This window comes from Capsicum annuum, chromosome 2 (genome assembly GCF_002878395.1).
Source record: "Capsicum annuum cultivar UCD-10X-F1 chromosome 2, UCD10Xv1.1, whole genome shotgun sequence".
In the NCBI taxonomy this organism is placed as follows: domain Eukaryota; kingdom Viridiplantae; phylum Streptophyta; class Magnoliopsida; order Solanales; family Solanaceae; genus Capsicum; species Capsicum annuum.
Window position 1 is genome coordinate 107,249,814 of NC_061112.1, and position 14,857 is coordinate 107,264,670.

Consider the following 14,857-nt stretch of genomic DNA (forward strand, 5'->3'; position numbering starts at 1 on the left):
CCAAGGGAATCAACTCACCTCAAGATCCACCGTTTCCAAGTAAAGATTAATACTAGCTTTTCCAAGCCCTAACTAAGACTAAGAGTTCTACTCTCAAGAGAGAGGATTTTTAATGTTTCAATATTTCATCTTTCATAAACTAATGAGAGAAGACCTAAAAAAATCCTACTTATAGTACATTACAAAAGAAGGCAAAAAAGACTACACTACCCTTAATGACCAAGGGTGGCCTTGGTGTGTTGAAAAATAATATGAATTGTTCAAAATGACCTTAAGGCTAAGTGACCAAAATGCCTTTCATAAAGGGCACCAAAACCATGAACCAACAAAGGTGGTCCAAACCCGAGAGTCCTTAAGTCTTCAAGGCTCCAAGCAATCTTCCACACTCAGGTTTGATCAATGGTAGACTTAAAACGTCCCCTCCAAGTATGATCCCGTGCCCTCCATGCAACCAAAGCTTGATTCTTCAAATAGTGACTTTGAATGATGTCGTCGAAAGCTAAGGCGGCCATTTTTCTTGTATCATTATATGAATGTTCGGTCGGACTTTGAGGAACATTTTTATAAAGGTTAGGTTTAATCGTATTATTCTTACTAAGAGGCTATTTTTGATCGCCGAAAATCTGAAACTCAAATATTCGATAAATTATTTCCTTATTTGAACTATTTAACATCTATTTTATATAAGTTAAAACATCAATTACCTCATATAATTATGTTCATGTGAACGAATATCACATAATTTGGTAACTAAAAGTTTAAATATTGTATAAAATAAATATATGTAATTTTTTTTTTTGATATTAAATACACGTGCAAAACACTGCAATCCTGGTACATATATACTTCAAGAATGTTGAACACATGTGATCAGAGACTTTTGCAACAGTTTGCTCTTTGTTTAATATGTATTTCAGATGTTCATGCTGATAAATCTCGAAGTTAGTCAATTGTTGAGAATTGATATATGTACTTTTGGTTCTTGATGTATTTATTCTGGATTAAATTTTGTACAATTGAATTATGAGATTATATATGTTAATTTGTATACCATAAAGTGATATTTTTTTATAATAACTAATTAAATGAATACTGTTGAAGTCTCAATTTGAGAATCATAAAAATGTCAAAGGATAAAATCATCGATCTGCAATCTTGGTACAATATACTTTGAGAAGGTTTAAATATGAGATCAAAGATCAAATCAACGAACAATGATGGCGACTACTTACTTACAATGGAACAACTCCAAATTCTATCCTATGAAAGTATCGACATATAACATACGGTTTGAATTTTCTATCCTTATAATTTTATTCTTAATAATGTAAATTCTTTTTTTACAGTTTAATTTAATATTTTGTAGCATGAATATTGTATATATTATGATTTAGAAATTTGAAAGTGTCAAGAATCTTAGAAAAGTAATTCAGTTTTTTTCCCTTTCATTAAGATACTCTGCAACAGACAAAATCGTTTTCTCACTTTTTTTCTTAGATTATGATTTAATTAAACTAAAGAATCCTGAAATATATAAAAGAAAATTAACTACTCTTAAAATATATGGGAAGGACATAAAGTAAATATATAAAAAGAAATTAATTGTATCTATTTACATGTCCATAAAAATCCAAATCGGTAATGTTTTCTTCCACTTTTTAACGTCGTTGTCCTAACATTCTGGACTTCTAAATTGTTATGATGATTTACCAAAAGAAGTACTGGGTGTTACAGGTAGTGATCGATTGATCGGAGTTTCTTGTTGAAAAAAATCGGATCACACATGTCGCCGTTGAAAGTGGAAGACTTGTCGGAGAGTTTTGATTGAACGGCGAAAGGTGTGATTATTGAGGTGAAGATGCAGGTGAGAATTGTACAACGTTAGTATTGCTCTAATTTTTTCATGAATATAAGTTATACAATATATAGTGATGAAATTAACTGCTTAATTAGAAGATTCTAGATCCTACATTACCGAACCCTTGTGATGATAATTTTTTTTCAAGTCAATGAAAAGTCCTAAGAGTGCTCTTTGCAATACTTTTATAATGGTTTTAGGTAATATCATCAAAGCCTTTGGTGATGAGTTTAGTTGTTATGCTTCAGATAATCACATTTATTAATATAATGGCTTGTGTGATGTTGAATGATACAAGAATGTTGCATGATAAAGGAGAAAATATAAATTTCTGTCGAAGAAGGACATATACAGGGAATAAGATGATGTATAGGAGTTGAATAAGTTTATATTAGAATTCTTTGTTAAAAAATAAGTATACTGGTGCCTTTTTGCTATTCATACCATCTAGCACTAAAAGGTATAGTGGCCTGGTACTGAGATATTTAGCATTGTCACATATCCAAATCCTCTTAAATGTTTTCATCATAAATTGTTCAATGAAAATTGGGGCTTATTTGGCTCCACAACTTCTTCATTCATTATCGGAATGGATATGCTTGGATAACAAAAATATACACTGTCGTACAACTGCGTCTTCCTTTTGAAATTCTAAGATAAAAGAGTATTTAATGTATTTTCTTTTTTAAACTACTCTGAAGTAATTTTTCTAATACAAGGGTTTACAAAATTAATTTCCTTATCTCTACTAGGTAGTGTTAAGTCCTTCATACATTCTACTATATCTAAACTTCATTTGTGAAATTATACTAGGAATATTTTGTTGTATCATTGACTTTACACTTCTATGAATCAGTATTAGTAATGGATTGCACTAGAAAACACATGACCTTAGATAGGAGGTTATTAAAGACTCATATTCGAGTAGAAGGTTAGTTAGATAGTTAAGGAAGCACTGTCTCATTTATTTTAACTAGTTTATCCGCACGTATAACTTTTGATTATTTAAATTAGATAATTTTATCTATTACGAAGATTTTTAATGAAGTGCAAAAAGTTCAAAACATATATTTTATTGTAAGCACATATATATTTTACCATCAAAAGTTTCAAGTGATTAATGGATTTAATATATTGTAGATGTAGATGTAGATGTAGATGAAGATTTATAGACTTTTTTGATTGATTTAAAATTCTTTAACTAATGAAAAAAATATTAGTTATCATTAATTCTGATGAATTATAATAAGGAAAGGTTTTATCATAAATATATTTAATTAATTTTCAACTCTTAAATATTAGGAAAAATAGTGAAAAGACGATTTTATCTAAAGTAAAGACTTTTAGTGAAGGACAAAAAATTCAAACAATATTTCTAAGGCCCTTCACACTTTTAATATATTATAGATTATAGATATAGATTACTATTAGTTGTACTATTAATCATAGTATTACATAGTTTTTTACCTTTGAGTATGATTATTTTTTATGAATTATTTGTGATATCCCAAGACTAAATTTGATAAATTTATACCATATTTGGTTGATGATGTATATTAATAACAAAAAAGTAAATGACTTGCAAACCTAAATTATTATATTTAATTTACCGAAAAAAGAAGAGACATTGAATTTATTTTTCATTATTGACATCAAAGACCAAAATATATATATTTTGATTAAAGTCAATTGTTATTCTATTTTTCAATAATTTATTCATCTTTATTGTATGTTAGAGTGATTGAACATGATATACATGTGCGACGCACGGACACAAAATTAGTACACACATACACACATTCATAAATGTCATAAAAATGAAAAAAAAAAAAAATGGACAACAAGGTGTGTTCAAGTATCAATGGAGAGATGTTGTAAGCAATTCATTTCACCCCGCCAAGCCCTAGCATGTCATATAAGGGGCAACTTAAAAAATAGTTGGGTTAATGGAGTCCGCCACAAAAAACTCCCTTTGTCCTTCTTTAATAATCATCATCCCGAGAAGCAACAAGAAGAAGATTCTGTGATTGACATAACTGGTCTTACCAATGAGGAGGAAGAACTCAGCTTGAGTCTTCTTGATCTTGCTAAATGAACTTTTTAAATTTATTAATTTAAATATACATGAATTTATTCTTTTGTCACTTAAGAATTGGTGTCATTCTCCTTCTTTGATTTTTTTATGTTCATAGTTCTATGATTAAATTTATGATTAGTCGTGGTGATATGAAGTAGATGAAGAGAAAGGGAAGACTCTTTGTTTTTTTACACTTATAACTGCTCCTTTAATTTTCTTAGAAGTGATTTGGTTTCAAAACTTGGGATAATATCAATCACACATTTTATATGAGATAAGTAATATCACAAGATTTCATATAAATATAATACCAAGTAATAATATTTGAAGAAAAATTGGTAAAAGGTGCTTGACCATATAATTTGTCATTATTTGACAAATATTTTACCCAAATAAACTAAATTCTCAAATACTTAAGAAAAAAATTAGTTTTAGAGTCAAATTCTATTTTTTGAGAATTTTTAAAAATTTAAAGTTTACCACAAACTCTTATATTTTATAGAAGTACCCTGCCGTTTATTAATCCCAACTAATATCTATTCGTCAACTAACCCCATTAATAAAATTTTTTCTTTGACTCAAGTATGTAATAGTGTTGTTGCATACCACTTGTTAAAAGTAATGTAAATAGAAAAATTGGATGCTCCTTTGTAAGTTGAGCAAACTTCGGTAGCTCCTACATTGATATGTAAAATTGTTTTTAAGGAAGTTGGATCTTATAATTTATGAGTTTAATTTTTATCATGAAACATGTTCATTATAAAATGATAATACAAAGTTATGGATAATTTTAGTAATTTTTAGAACTTATGAGTAAAATCATATCTCTTTAAAAAATTAAGTTTTTTTTCAAAAAAACTATGGTCAAACATATGATGTCCCTTAAATCTTGACCCAAAAATAATTTGTCAAAAATATTTGTTGTCGCACTTTTTTTTACCAAAAAATATATGTTTAAGGTTCAAAAGTGTTTTCAAATCTGAATGTGACTAAAAATTATTTCGAAAAGGGATTTAAATTTGAAATTAGATCAGCCACTTGACATTGAGTTTCAATGTTGCAAGTCACCAAGATAATCCTTTTAAAAATATTTGCCTCCGTAAACTAATCCGCGAATAGAGATTCTGATTAAAAAATTCTGTTGACGGAGGCGAAGGTGCTAGGCATCCCTCGGTCTCGTGTAGCAAGGTTGCTCCATTGATTTATATCGTCTAAATTGACATTGTAAATGAATAGATTTTACAAACAAAGCAAACAAACGCATAAGCAAAATACAAAAATAAGAAATAATATTCAATCCGATTATACAATCCAAAATAAAAATAAAGTATGAAAATAAACTTACATTATCCTAACTAGCCTAAACTATACTTTTACCCGACGTCCCGGACCTTATCCACAATGGCTACCAAGTATAGAATGTTACAGGACATTCTCTGGCAAATGGATACACATGGCTTCGAGACATTCCTTGGTAAATAAATACACATGACTTCATAGCATTCCCCCTGATAAAATGAATGTGCGGAAGAATGAATCAAACAAACACACAATCAGAACCAAACCTAGAATTTGCCTACCCACCCCGATACTTTCCAAGACTTATTGTTCAATGAATTGGACGAATAAGATAACCACAAAATTAAATTCAAATCATTTGCTATTCACAATTTTCTATTCACAATTTTGAATGGCTTTGTTCCCCCAAACCCATCAGATTTCGCAATTCTATTCAATTCACCATGATAATTATCGTAAAAGAAACATAAATCATCCACAAATATTAAAAGATCAACCACCAACCAACTTGACATTCACAAAGAGAACATCTAAACTGTTGTCAAATTCACATACAAATCTAGAATTAAATAGACGAAATAAAGAATTAGACCTTTTGAATCGAATTGATGAACTCGACGGAACCTCAAATAGGACTCGGGCACTAATTTGATGTGAAAAGTTGGTAATGGCGGAAGGATGTGTATCAAATGGAATGGAGAAATTTTGTGTGAATTCGTGCGCGTGTCGTTAGTTATAGAAAAATGGAGAAAGGATGAGGAATTTTTAGTTGCTGTGGTGGTGAATTATGGTTGTGGTTACTCCGGTGTCAATTTTGCTAGAGAAAAAGAAGAGAGTTGTGGTGTATATATTGTTTTGATTGCTCATGTTAATGGTTGTAATTATTTTGGAGTAAAAATGGTTGTTGTATGTTAGTTGTTGTTGGTTCTTATCTTTTTAAAAGAAGGAGCATCAGTTCACTTCCAGTGGAACAATGTTTAACTGTTTTTTTAGTTAAATAACTAACTCTGTGAAGTGTAGCTTAGTGAGTTAGTTAATTTAGTTATGATCTAGAATCTTACATAGACTATTATACATACATGCTATTTATATTCCATGTAATCAAGTTAGTTTACAAGATTTAATCAATGAGAAATCCCTTCTTTTTCATTCCTCTTCTGGTTTCCTTCTTCTTTCTTAGATCATGAGTGACATGGCTAAGAACTTGCTTGGAGGGATTTTGGACGGATTATGTATGCTAATAGTGCTCAAGCTATTTGGAGTGATCTTTGTGAATTGTTGGTTCAAGAAGATTTAATCTCCAGAAGGAAGTAGCTACCCTATCTCAAGGAATAGCCTCTGCATCCTTGTATTACTCAAGACTGAAAGATCTGTGAGAAGAGTTTGAGGCATTGGTGCCAATTCCTAGTTGTAACTATGAAACCTCAAAATATTATGTTGCTCACCTTCAAAAGTTAAAAAATCTTTCAATTCTTAATGGGGTTAAATGATTTCTATGGTCAGGGAAAAAGACAAATATTACTCATGAGTCCATTACCATCTATTAACCAAGCATATGCTATGGTAATCAGTGATAAAAGCCAAAAATCAGTAGGTGCTACCGTAGAAATTCTTGGATCTAATCCAACAACTATAGAATATGATACTGCTATGTTTACAAGAGGAAATGAGTACCCTAAGGAAAATGAAACAACAATATTCTCAATAGATGGAGGACAACAAAATAAACAATTCAAGAAGACTTAAAATCTGTATTGTGGAATATGCAAGATCAGAGGTCACACAAGAGAGAATTATTGAAAAGTGTTTGGTTATCCTGCTGATTTTAAGTTCAGGAAGAGAATTGGTATTAGTGCAAGTGCAAATGGAGTATGTAATACAGGGAAAGAGGATGAAGTTCATGGACACAGTCAAGTTGCTCACTCAGTTCATACTCAAGATAGCAGAAAAAATTTTGCCTTTAACTTTGTGATAGGAGGATCTACTCCACAGACTAGTCCATACATATTCACTAATGAGCAATATGCTCAGATCCTATAACTATTGAATAAAGAGAACAAGGCTAAGTACTCAGCTCATTCAGCAAGTAAAATAGTAGAGTCACTAGGATCCACTAATAAGGACCATTGATCATAGACTCTAGTGCAGCCAACCACATGGTTGCTAATCTCAGTGCATTAAATAAATGCTCTATAACTAGTACTTGTACTCCAAAAAGAATATATTTACCAAATGATGACATATCTGTGGTCACGCATGTTAGTTCAACCAATATATTGGAAATGACATAATCATGAATGTCTTTCACTTGCCTCAGTTTAAATTTAATTTACCAATATATTGGAAATGACATAATCACAAATGCATTTCACTTGTCTCAGTTTAAATTTTAATTTACTATCAATTTCAAAACTTACAGAAGAATTACAGTGTCTTGTAGCTTTTTATCCTGACTTGTGTGTATTTTTGGATCTCTATATTGGAAAGATGAGGGAATTGGTAGATAAGTTGATGGACTTTACATCTTTGCGAATACCACTAATGTGAATGATTCTGTGATGATAGCTCAAACATCTACATTTACTGATTCTGTTACTAAATTTGTCTGTGATTCTATATTTGATAGTGCCAATAACTTAGACATAGTCTTATGACATGAAAGACTAAGGCATTCTTCTACTAATGTACTCAAGAAGTCACTACCTAAAAATAGTAGCGTAGCAGTCAAAAAGATCAATGATTGTGTAGTTTATCCTTGTGCAAAACAAGTTAGACTTTCTTTTCCAACTACTTGTATTAAGACTATTAATGCTACTTTTGAATTGAATCATATGGATGAACGGGGGACCTATAAAGCTCCCAAATTAAAAGAAAATAAATATTTCTTAACAGTAGTTGATGACCACTCTAGAATGACTAGGATTTATCTTTTTAACTCAAGTCTAATGTGTGTGTATTACTCTTTCAATTTATTCAGTTTGTTAAGACTCAAGTTTGATAAAAACATTAAAGTCATTAGAACTGATAATGGAATTGAATTTGTTAACTCTGTATGTACTACTTTGTGTACCAAGTTAGGGCTTGTTCATCAGACTACATGTTCCTATAGCCCTCAACAAAATGGAGTGGCTAAAAGAAAATATAGACACATTTTGGAAATTATTAGGGCCATTAGATTTCAAGGTGCAATACCTATTAAATTTTGAGTTTTGTGTATAAAAGCAATTGTGTATATTATCAAGAGACTTCCCATATTTGTGTTAGATTACATTTCACCATATGAGAGATTATATGGAAAGAAACCAACTATTAGCCACATGAAAACTATAGGATGCTTATGTTATGCTAAGATAGTTCAGTAATCTGATAAACAAAAATCTAGATCTAGAGAATGCATTTTTAGGGGCTATTCTGATACTCAAAAAGGTTACTTATTATATGACCACGCTGACAAAGTTTAATTTGTTAATAGGGATGTCAGCTTTAGAGAAGATATATTTTGTTTCAAAGATCCAGCTAATGACTCTCAACATCAAACTGCTACAAAACTCAATGAGATATTAGTAAACTAGTCAAACATGGATATGCGGGACATACAAATCTCACAAGATGTAGTAACTAATCAAAGCATCCATGAGGACCCTACTGATCACATGATATAAGAATAGGTTACACAGGTGCCGACTATCAGGTTCAAACTCAAAACACATCTCAACCACAGGCTGAGAATCAAGTACAAGTAGCTGCCAGAAGGACCACCAGAATTAGAAAAGCTCCACTATGGCTCAAGGATTTTGTTTCTTTCAACATTCATCAAGAAGAACCTTATGATTTGGGTAAGTACTTGACCTATGATGTACTATATCCCAAGTATCAGACATACATTGCAAAGTTATCCACAACTACTTAACCAACTACTTAGGGTGAAGCTGTGAAAAATACAAGGTGGATAAAAACAATGAGAGAGGATATTGGAGCACTTGAAGGAAACAAAACTTGGAAGATAACTAGCTTACCTAAAGGCAAGAAACCTATTAGTTGCAAGTGGATGTTCAAAATAAAATACAAAGCTACTGATGACGTAGAAAGATTCAAAGCTAGGTTAGTTGGTAAAGGCCATAGTCAGAAAGAAGGTATTGATTTTTAAGAAACTTTTTCACCTGTTGTGTTGGTAAAAACAGTGAGAACAATACTCACAATTGCAACTGAGAGACATTGGTTCATTCATCAAATAAATGTTTATAGTGCATTCCTACAAGGTGATTACATGGACCTTCCACAGGGATTCAAGAGCCAGAGGAGAAGAAATCAGTGTACAAACTCTTGAAATTCCTATATGGACTTAAACAGGCTCCTAGGCAGTAGAATGTTAAGCTATCTGACGCCTTAATTAGGATGGGGTTCAAACAAATTCAACTTGATCATTCCTTATACACAAAATCTAATGAAGGTATTACTATTGTTTTGGTCTATATGGATGACATATTGATCACATGTAACACTCTGAGGATGATTGAAGAAACTAAAGGAAAACTTCATCAAGCTTTCAAGATAAAAGATCTTGGCGAGCTAAAATTTTTCTTAGGAATTGAGTTTGCCAGGTCAAAGAAAGGTACTCTGATGCATCAAAGGAAATAATTTGCATTAGAACTTATATCTGAGATAGGATTAGGAGAAGCTAAATCAGTTGTTACACCTATTGACACAAACATCTGCTACTAAAGAATATAGTGATCAAGTTTACAAAAAAAGGAGCATAAAGTTAACGATCCACCAATAAAAGTACAAGGTTATCAGAAACTCATAGGAAACCGTTGTATCTACAATAACCAAACCTGACATTTCTTATACTGTCTAAACTCTCAGTTAATTTCTACTACAATCAAAAATCTCACACGAAAGTAGTTGTTAGATTAGTCGGACAAACTAAGAAGAAACCTAGACAAGGGGTGTTACTGTCAAGCCAACCAAAAACAGAAGTCATAGCCTACTGTGATGCAGATTGGGCATCATATCCATTCTCATGAAGATCTTTTAGTGGATACTTTGTAAAGTTAGGTGAGTCTATGATCTCTTCGAAATCTAAAAAATAAAACATTGTTTCCAGAAGCTCAGCTAAAGCAGAATAAAGAAGCATTGTTGCAACTGTTGTTGAACTTGTATGGTTACTAGGTTTGCTGAAAGAGAATGGAGTTGAAGTGAAGCAACCAGCTAAGATTGACACTAATAGCAAGTTATCTATGCAAATTGCATCCAACCCAAAGGACAAAACACATTAAGATAGATTGTCACTTCATAAGGGAGAAACTCAATCAAGGACTATTGACTATCAACTACATTTCTACTAGGGATCAACCCAGCTGATGTAATAACTAAAGGACTCAATAGAGCTCAACGTGTACATATTATATCCAAGATAGGTATCTTTAATTTATTTGGGATTACTTAGCTTGAGGGGGAGTGTTAAAAGAAAAAGCTCCAGCTTACTTTTAATGGAACAGTGTTTAACTATTTTCTGAAAGTTAGTTAAATAACTAAGTCTGTGAAGTGTAGCTTAGTGAGTTAGTTATGATCTAGAATCTTCCATAGACTATTATATATACATGATATTCATTCCATGTAATCAAGTTAGTTTATACTATTTAATCAATAAGAAACCCCTTCTTCTTCATTCCTCATTTGGTTTCCTTCTTTTTTCTTCTCTAATCTACATATAGCAGAGTTCAGCATATAAGAACTCTGATTAAGTTCATTATCCTTGATGTTAATGGGTAAAATTCACAATCAATTGGAGAAAACTTGGAATGTTCATGGTGTGTTAATGGCATGAGAGAATTCTGCTCTCAATTGTGTAGTGATGGTCGTTATTTTTAATGGAGAAGAAGAGTTAAAAATTGGAACTGAAGGTTGGCGGGTGTTATTAATGTTACTATATCTTCTTTATTTCATTTCAAAAAAAAAATAATTTTGACTTAAGATATTCTCTTCTTGTGAAGGTGATGTGCGTGAATATATTCTCTCTCTCTTGGGAGGGGGGGGTTGTAGCTACTAGTGGCATAGGAATGGAATCCTCTTTTTTTTTTTTGGAAAAGGATTAAAAATATCCATCTACTTTGATAAATTAGTTAAATTTGTCCCTCGTTATATTATAAGACAAATATACACCCGCTGTTAGCAAAGTTATCAAAAATATCATTCTTTTTAACAGTTCTCCATTATGGCAAGGTGAAAGCCATATGATGTGGCATTTGGGTGAGCTGGATGCCACATGGAATGCCACATCAACGTTAAATTTTTTTTCTTTTAATTTTTTTAGCTTCAAATTTTATTAGTCATTTATTTTGTAAAAAAGAAAATTTATAATATTAAAAAAATTAATTAAAAATAATTTTTTTCGCCACCGATGTCAAGTCACACCACCACTAATCAACAACAGACCATCACCTTCCTCCATTTTTTCGGCCAAGAAGTTGATGTTTGGACGAGCTTGAAGCTCGCCATTAATGGTATTGGCGCCAAACCCCACAGATGGGAGACATTAACGGCGGCGACGGAGGAGGTTGTTCGTTGTTGTAATGAGAGACTAATGTATCAAAGCAGTAAACAACCATTTTTCTATTTGCAGACACCGTTTTTTCCTCAATCACACATTGATCTTTCAATTATCAATTAACAAATTAATGTATCAATTGTTAATCAATTCTAGTCAAAAAGTCTCCATCAGACTCTGGTGGTGAGACATCACCTAGTGGTTGGAAAATATTGTTATTGATTAATTATTTTCTTTTAATATTTTTAGTTTCCTTTTCTACAAAATAAATAATTAATAAAATCTGAAGTAAAAAATTAGAAGGAAAAAAATATGATGTTGAGGTGGCATGCCACGTGGCCTCCACCTCACCCAAATATCATGCCACATGACTTTCACATTATCATGATGGAGAAGTGTTAAAAGGGGGAGGGAGGGGGTATTTTTGATAACTTTGCTAATGACAAGGTTTTATTTGGTCCCACTGTATAATAAGGGGCAAAGTTAACCAATTTATCAAAGCAGAGGGATATTTTTGACCCTGTTTCCTTTGTTTTCTTGGTTGGGTTCGGTGTATACATCAAACTAATGTTTTTTTATTATAGTTAATTAATTAAATTAAGTAACATAAATATTAATTAATTATGATTAAATAATATAAATTTTAAATTCAAACACATAATATGCATGTCTTAACTTGGTGTACACACTAAATGCTGGTAAATTTTAACCAGTTGTGTGCGTGTATAAATGTGCAGGTGGAATGGGGGAAAAAATGTGGGTCAAACCCATCGATAGCCCCTCAAACTTGTCCCGAAAATTCACTTAGACCCCTCAACTAAAGCTTGTACCTATCAAGCCCCTCAAGTGCTAAAATTGATACTTATCAGGCACAAAATGCTGATTTGGCAAGTAGAGTGTGTTACACTCTACTTGAGCGCGTGAATAGTAGAATAAATAATAATTTACTTTTTTTAATTAAAAAATTTATATTTAAATTATTTTATTAATATATTTTTTTAATAATAACAATTTTTTAATTCTTTATTTTTTAAAAAGAGCCCCCACCTCCTTCCCCTCCCCCCACCTCCACCCCCTACCCTCACTTGCCCATATCTTCTTCTTCATCTGAAGCAACAAGAAACCATTGAAGATGTAGAAATTAATTTTAAGCAATAAAATGGAGAAACTCCATTACCAATAAAATCAACAACTCTATTACCAACAACAAAATCAATAATCAATCTTCACCATTCTTCACCACTGTCAATAACATCAAAGATGTGAAAAAAAATCTTTTTTTTTTACAAAATCAATTAACTGATTAAGAAATCTTTTTTTTCATTTATTAGTGGAGTTTTTGATTTAACAATAATTATGTGTGTGCATCGCTGACTCTGTGTGTGTGTTGCTGACTCTCTGTGTGTGTGTGAAGAAGATGGGAGAGGGGGGTGTGAAGAAGACGATGGGGGAGGGCGGTGTGAAGAAGACGACTCTGTGTGTGCGTTTCTGACTGTTGTTAATGCAGTTGTTGACTCTGTATGTGTGTGAAGATGAAGGAGATGAGGGGTGGGGTGGTGAAGAAGACGACTGGTGGGTGGGGGGTGTTTTTTTCTTCTTTTTTTTAACTAAGAAATTATTATTAAATGATAATTAAATAGAAAATGGACAAATCAACATTTCCACAATATAATTTTTTTTTTGCCACGTGTTTTTTTTGTAATTGGACAGTTTTGTCACGTCATTGCGTGTGTTGCACACACTTGAGCCTTTTGTTGATTGAAAAAAAATGCTTAACTGGATCAAAATTCGAGGGGTTTAGGGGTCTGATAGGTACAGGTCTTAATTGAGGGGTTTAAGTAAATTTTCGAAATAAGTTTGAGGGTCTGTCGATAGGTTTGGCCAAAAATATGAGTCTGGGGCACATATTTATGAGTGTATGGCGTGAATCCAGCCAAAAAAACATGTGAGGGCGTGTAAAAAAATGTCCAGGTGTATGTGAAGGTCAAAAAAACGTGGTCTCCCTCCCCAAAATATGTGGGATTACTTATATTTTGTCTTTTAACAGAGAGGCTATTAGGTGGCGTGAGGAGTGTGCTGAACGAGGTCAATTGATGGTGTAATTTAACTATGATGTGCATGTGTAGGATTAAAAAAAATAATACTTTATGTATAAGATAAAAATTAACTAACAAATTAAAATATTATTTGAACGAATAAAAATTTATCAAGTGATGCTATCTAATTAACAACTATTTTTATATTTTTTTAGAGAAAATACCTAATTACCCCCTTGATCTTGTCCGAGATTTGTAAAAAGACATCTAAACTTTAACTTCGACCTATTACCTCACGATTCTTCTTTATTTCGTTGCAAACACACCATTTTGACCAATAAAAAGGTGTCACGTGTAAATAATTAATATATAATTTATATTTTTTTTAAAACAAAAAATATAGTATTTATTTAAATCACCCTCCCCCCCTTCCCCCAACCCACCCTTTCTTCTTCAACAACATTAAAGCTTCATTTAAGTTTTTTTTTTAAAAAAAAAATATCATTAAAACTCAACACAATGTCTTCTTCAACACAATATCTTCTTCAACACCATTAAAGCTCCATTGAAGCTTTTAAAATAAAAAAAATCTTTAAAACTCCATTAAAGTTCCTCCACTAAAGCTCCATTAAAGCTCATTTAACTATCTTTAAAACTCAATTCAATCATTTAACTATCCTTAAAACTCAATTCAATCATAAAATAATTTTTCAATTGATTTGAACAAAAAGAAAAAAAATTGGACGGGAAGAGGTTTTGACAGAGTGGGGGGTTAGGGGGAGATACTGACAGGGTGGGGGTGTTGAATGGGGGTGGGGGTGGAGGGGAGCTGCTGGACATCGGGGGGAGGGGGTGCTGGATGGGGTGGGGTGGGGGAAGAGGGGGTGGGGTGGGGTGGGATGTTAAATTAAAAAAATAGTAAAATTTTATTAAAAAAATAAAAAATATATAAATTGAACATATTTGACACGTGGCAGCACCTGATTGGTTCGTGTGTTCACTCTCTTTGTTGTGACTGAGATTCAGCAAAAAATGGT

General features: G+C 32.0%; 1 long non-coding RNA gene across 1 annotated transcript in view; it reads right to left on the minus strand.

Moving 5' to 3' along the window:
- Nucleotides 1-4,990: 4,990 nt before the first annotated feature.
- The window catches only part of LOC107858912, a 33,209-nt gene continuing 23,342 nt past the window's right edge, over nucleotides 4,991-14,857 (minus strand). Inside the window, exon 3 of the long non-coding RNA XR_007052211.1 lies at nucleotides 4,991-5,443. This is a non-coding gene — a long non-coding RNA (uncharacterized LOC107858912). The remainder of the gene's footprint in view (nucleotides 5,444-14,857) is intronic.